Genomic DNA, 6,681 nt, shown 5'->3' on the forward strand with positions numbered 1-6,681 from the left:
CCAGCAGGAGCTGTTGTGGAAGAAGCTGTGCAAAGCTTGGCACAGCCATGTGCTATACAGCTCCAAAAGATGCAGCTCCTGCAGCAGCTCTCCTGGGCGATCTGAGAGCCGGGCAGATGGGCTCTTCGCTGCCTTCTACTCTGTGCCCGCAACCCAAAAGTGGGTTGCAAGTATATATGAAAGGGTCATGAACAAACTTTAAAAATGGGTTCTCCTTTAAAGGAGAACAATGTGGATAACCGTGGCTTTTCCTTTGGAGCTGGCAGAGCTTTAGCCCCACCATGTCCCACACGCTGAGGGGCTGGGGCCGGGGGGCGGAGGGTCAGGAGTGAGGGGCACTGGGTGGGGACTGTCCATGGATGTTTATAAATGGGTCCTGACCCAAAAAAGGTTGAGAACTGCTGCTCTAGGCTGGACTGTCTTGCATAAACAAGACGCTCAGGCATTGCATCCTTGCTTTGGGTTTATTGCAGCCAAACATGGATCTTTTCCCAGTGGCGGATCTCCGTTTCACCACGTTCACGGTCTCAATATCCATCGCCTTCCTGGTGCGGCCAGTGTCCTGGCAATACCCACAGATTGGCTTCTGCGCTGTGTAAAACAGGCTGTATGAACCTGAGTTACTCATTTTATAGAAGACAAACTTGAGCAATTCTGGCCTGTAGCCCCCGGGGTGAACAACACCAGGAGCAGTGAGGCTAACGCCTGGTCCTTACAGCACGCTGCTGGTGACAAACGCTCCTTCGCGACGCAGGACTCCTCCAGTGCCTCGGAGATTTCCTTCCCCGCGGTCTCATGCAGGCTCTGGCAGGAGCCCTCTTGACCTGCAAAGAGAGAAGGCAGATGGACACACATATGAGTCTCCTGCCCTGTAGTGCCTGCAACCCCAACGCAACAGGGCTGTGCCGGTGCCCGTCAGACAGAGCAGGAACAGCCGTGAAATGGCTGATTCGGTGACACTGAGCGATGCAGGGTCCCGATATCTCATAAACAGTGAAAACCAGACGCTGAACCGACTAGAAATGATTTGGGACTTGTCTTTGTCACCTGTGCTCCTCAGGATGGTGCCCTAGGAACCAAATGTAAACTGATTTGATTTCCCCCCAAGAAATTATCCTCTTTCCTCTTGTGCGTCCAAAATAAACTCTTTAGGGACTAGCTTTATTTTTAACTGTACAAAGAGGGTTCCTGCTTTCCGTGATGCCCTGGCTTATTTATCCGAGCTATTTTTGTCCTTTCTATCTGGCTCTGAGCAGTCGGCCATAAACCTATTAATCATGAGATAGGGCCGTCAGCCAAACGCTGCTATACATCACCTAGTGCCTTTGAGAGAAGGGAGCCGGCATGCTGCAAAATTAAGCTTGCGCCTCTCACCTGTTCCCCAAATGTAGCTAGGGGCCCAGTGATGCTCTCACTGCTGGATCCGTCTCCCTAAGGAGATCTTTCTTTCTCCAGATGTCTTTCTTGTGCCAGATTTAGCTGTCTGAGGACCAGTACTTTCTGCTGTACCACAGCTGCAAAGCCCCTCAGATGGTGGCTGTGGTGGAGGAGGAAGAGGTAGGAAATCTTCCCTCCACATGAAGCTCGAGGCAGGGTTGAGGCCTTGTTTCCCCCAGTTGCTTTTTCAGCTGGTTTCACACATCACTTAAATGCTTTATGTTCCTCTGGGTGGAAACTGGATTAGCAAATGCCAGTGATGCAGCAGGCCTTTACCCTACCCTTTAAACAAACATGCCTCCAGCAGCGAACAAGACACATCTCTCACATTCCCTACCTAGAACAAACGTGGGCAAAGAAAACAACTGCAAAGGGGCCGACTGCCATGATGACGGAGACCGCGCTCCTCCGCGTTGCCGGCCCCAGGCATTCAAACCCTGTCAGCCCCCAAGGGTGATGCGCCTGCTTTGGACATCACCTGTTTCAAATAAAATAGCGCAGGGGACAGAAAAACAACCCCAGGGATCCCACGGTTGCAGCAGAAACAGGATGAGAGTTTGGAGTCAGGAGCTTGGTGACGAAGGGGGAGAGAGCCGTGGTGCGTGAGGAGGGAGCCAGCATCCCGGGGGCATTTATAATACACGGGGACATTTTAGCGGTCTGTCTGATGCTGTACCTGCAAGGCTCCAAGAGTCTTATTTTCAAGATCACCTCCATAACTAAGGTGCCAACATCCGTTTTCCACGAGATTTGGGTTCTTACCTGCCTGAGGCAATGGTTCCCCCACTTTTGGCACTGAGGGAGCCACCAGCCTTCCTTGCACGCCACCCTGCAGCCCTATCATTCATTGTGGACTGAAAGACCTGAGGGCACCTGGTGCCGTACAAGGATGACCCATCCTGGCCTTGCAGACCATCGCGGGATTGTGGAGAATGGCTGGGGGACTACATAGGGAGTTAGTCCCCACGTAACTGTTCCAGCGAGGATATGGGCTGTTTCCCAAGATGATGCTACCGGAGCCATAGGACTCGGTGAGCGTGGAAGCACTTTTCCCCACTGCCCCACAGTACAGACGGGGGAAAGCCGGGCGATGCCATCCCCCTTGTCCCACATACCAAGCAGTGTGTTTCACCCCACGAAGTGAATCAACTGCACTGCGGCACGGCTGAACCGTTCCCTTCGGAGACATCTCTTTGCATCCATTTCCCCTCTCCGTTTAGGTGGCGCTGGACCAATCTGAGTGCAATACGATGCCATCCATAGCTGGAGCATTTCCAGGGCCAGTGCATCCCACTGGTACTTACTGCTTGTAGCTCATCGCCTTCACTCAGGATCCCAAAACGACCTGGCATGTGTTGCTCACAGAGTGATTTAGTTGTGTCCCCAGTGCTGGGCGTGTTCCTGACAAGGCTGCCTGCCCAGGCCACACCTGGGCTCTCAGCCCCCTACGTGCCTCTGAGACTTGGCCTCACTGCCCTGATATTCCAGGATCCCAGCTTTCCAAGGGACGGACTCCGCTTTGCCCATTAGTCCTTAGTTTCTAACCCCTGTAAAGTTCAACATGCCCCTGTTTTTCCTCTCCTTTATATTTACAGGTGTGATGTCACATCTGTGAAATACAGCAAGTCATAAAGCAGTCACAACCAGGAAGTTTGTCTTGTTCCTGCCTATGAGTTACAACTTCAAACTCTCACAGAGAAATCAAAGCAGAGACGCATTACATCCCACCTTTTTAACTTATTTATTCTTTTACGTGAGCTACTCACAAATAGTCAAGTTACTTGCCATGCTGTTGCACGAGTAATATGCCTTATATAAGAAATATTTTGTAGGAGCGCTGTGTTCTTGAATTATGCAACCCACTGCAGGTGCTGGGCTTTCAACTATGCCACGAATGTATACACCCCTTTCCTGTAATAAGTCATCCAGGAAATGGACTTGAGGTTTTTTTATCTTCTATTGCAGTCTGTATGGCATTGTCCCCATCTTGACTGCTCTGTCTGTGAACTTTAATGACTTTGGCAGCTCTTTACATTCCAAATGAAAATGCGCACATTCCACATATGCAACGTTGTTCCCATTTAGCCTTAATTGCATGTTTCTCGGTAGTGTTTATTTCTGAGAGGAGCCGTCGAGTAGCGGGTGATGTGGTTCCCGTGCGGGGTGTCTGTGCTATTTTGGCTGGAATTCCAAGTATCCCTGGGACAGCTGTGGTGCCAGCACATAAACCTGCTTTCAAAGGATAATGTCAGGAGAGGTGCAGTTCGAGATGTCCTACGGCAAGGTTAGGGGAAGCAAACAGGCGTTCTTATATTGTCAGGCACTTGAATGAAAGCGACCTCCTTCTCCCAAGGAAGTGCCCATTTGGAAAATCAGGCGACTTGAATTTCAGTGCTTGATTTCTGGAGCTCTGGTCCTGAAAAGAGCTTGCATGTGTCTCTGTAAAGCACGGTCCTCAAGAGAGGATTAAATATGCCAGGCTGCTGGTTTCCGTAGTTATCTGTGTCACTGGGAGTGTCCTTTGAAGGATGCAGCTAGCACCCAAATGCACCTTTCTGCTGCTGATAAAAGCAAACCCAGCCAGACTGTCCCTCTCATGGGCTCATGTAAACAGGGATCAGCTACCTGCTGGGCAAAAGAAAATGGCTGTCAGTAGTTGAGCAGTCTCAGACTGTGGTTGTCACTTAGCTGTGATCCCCCTTCCAGCTCCAGGAGCAGCTCTGGGGAACCTGGATGGGCAGGTTCTCAGCTGAGAGGGGTTTCTGGCATCCAGCGATTTCTTTCCTCAGCCCCACGCAGGTCCCGGGCTTTCCTGCCCTATTGCTTTCCAGCACATCCTGCTGCTACAGTATTAGTACACCGCTTGGTATTTATCTGGTGTGTAAAACAGATGGGTTTACTTGTATTAATGGGGGGAAAAAACCCTCCACACATGTGCTGTGCTTGATTAAATAATATTTCCACTTGTATTTTTAGGAGAAGCATGATGTGTATGTTCAGTAAACAGGGACAGAGATGGGAACAGGCTGCGACCCGCTGGGAAGGGATTGCAGTGATTGCTGAAGTAGCAGGGATATCCTGTATCTTGTTGCTACTGGGAAAGGCGTATACAATAAAACTACAGTGCTTTACTTACCAGGGCACAGAGAATGTCCCCCTAAGTGCAGGATTTGGGTGGGATTACCAAAAGAGCAGGCTACTGACCTATCTACTCCCCTGGGATCCCTGTCCAGCACAGCCAGGCCAAGGCTGAAGGAATTAGGAATGTCTGCCCTAGGACCCCCTGTTTTATGTCACCTTTCCAAGGAGAGCATCGAAACAGTGCACACATTCACAAAGCGCCCCAGGAGCTTATCTACACACAGGCAAACCTGGGGGCATCAGTGTTACAAGTTCTGTGCCCAGAGATCCTCAGAGCAGTGTGAGGTTGCCCCAGAGGCGTTTCTTCTGCTGGGATCCAGAGTAATTTCACATTGGAGTACGTCATGATTGTTTTGCTGTCCTGGCTGGGTATTATAGCAGATCTCCAGCTTCCTCCCCTCTTTCCTTTGCACCCAGCCGCTCTGCTTACCAGTGTGGCCTGGGCAGCCTTGTGGGTCACTCACTGGATGTCACCTTCCTAATTAAATGCTGCTGTGCCTTCTTCCTCTTTGCTCCTGTGCTCTCCAAGAGTAAAGAGACTTTCCTGGCACATTTTTTCAAGCTAGCCCGGTGTAGTGGCTGGTTGCACTACAGCCGGAGCTGTGTGGAGGGTCTGGATGCCCTCACCCTTTGGGGAAGGCAAGGTGCAGGAAGTCCTGGTGCCCAGGCGCAGAAACTACACTGTATTCAAGAGCAGCTCAGTGCCTTGCAATGGTCAGTGGTCTGGCTGCCTCCAGCACTCCTATGCGCTGGAAGTGCCTGCACCAGCTTTTAGGGACTTCTCAAGTTCCTAAAACTTCCTAGAACTTCTCAAGGTCTCCTCTTCCTCCCAGCCTGTGAGGCCAGTACTCTCTGAGACTGCTGCAGCTGGTTCAGGACCCACCTGCTGCACCCCTGCCCCTCTCCCTGCAATGATACCGGCACTGCCTTGGATCCAGCTTCCACCTGCAGAGTGGAAGAGGGAAGGGAGAGCAGCAGGGTGCCACAATGCAGAAATTATAGCTGCAAAACTGGGGCCCAGCTGGGTCCCAGTTCAGCACAACGCGTGAAACCATCTAGGCTCTGTTGGACTCGAATGGAGTTCCTCGCTGACCGTAACGCTGCTAGGATCTCACCCCTGCCTTGCACTTGATCTGCCAGTCTATGCCCTCATCTGTGCACTTTTGTGAGAGCTGGGGTCAGTGATCTGAGTTATGCTTTAACACTAACCAGGAGTGCCGTGGTGGTTATACATACAGCACTTATGTATGCCATAACAGCTTCCCCCTTTATGGAAGAACTTCTCTTAAAAGTGTGGTTAATTTTTCTCACTCTGTATAATTTAATTGACTTCTCTTTGGAACAGCTCCTCTTCTCCCTCCCTGGGTGCCTTGGATTACTCTGTCTATATAGACTGTATCCTGCTAAACTGGTTTGATCAAACATTGCACATACCAGGTAGCAGGCATGTCTTGCGTATCTCACAAAGATATCATGCCCTATTTGTTTATGATGTCTGCATCTTTGCATTTGCCCTTCAAAGGCTGGATATTAAGCAGACATTAGTAGGCTGTAGGGGGCTCATGCCTTTGGTCTGACCTCAAGTCGCGAGAGGTGCTTGAGGATTTCTTTGGGACCTCGCCAGGGTGGGCTCTGGCAGAGTGCCACCGCTCTTTCCACAAATCCCCCTTACAATAAATGTCTCTGTGCGACTCCATCCTATCGCCTGCCTTATCTGCAGACCCAGCTGCTCGCTGACTTTGACATTGACTTTGGCTTGAACTGCACCTGAGTGTGACTTCCTGCATGTGAGCAGCCCCTTGACCTTGCGGGTGTGGACAGTTAATCCTACGTGCTCCTTAGTTCATCACAAGTACAAGTGGTTTTGAACACAGCTGTTAAAGTCCTGATTTTTACCACCCTGGGGTCTCCTCTTACTCAGAGACAAAGCCCTTTGTGCCTATGTGGAGTGGAAAAGGACGGCAGAGCATACAGTGAGCCCTGAGCTGCTTCCTTTGGACTCCTGTTTGATCCCACAGAGAGAAGCTAATGTTGTGCAGAACCATTTCTAGCAATTTCCCCTCTGTTTAAGCGGTGCTGGACAATTCTGAATGCAAACACTTG

Source organism: Gavialis gangeticus, unplaced genomic scaffold (assembly GCF_001723915.1).
Source record: "Gavialis gangeticus isolate Ggan-Ray unplaced genomic scaffold, GavGan_comp1, whole genome shotgun sequence".
In the NCBI taxonomy this organism is placed as follows: domain Eukaryota; kingdom Metazoa; phylum Chordata; order Crocodylia; family Gavialidae; genus Gavialis; species Gavialis gangeticus.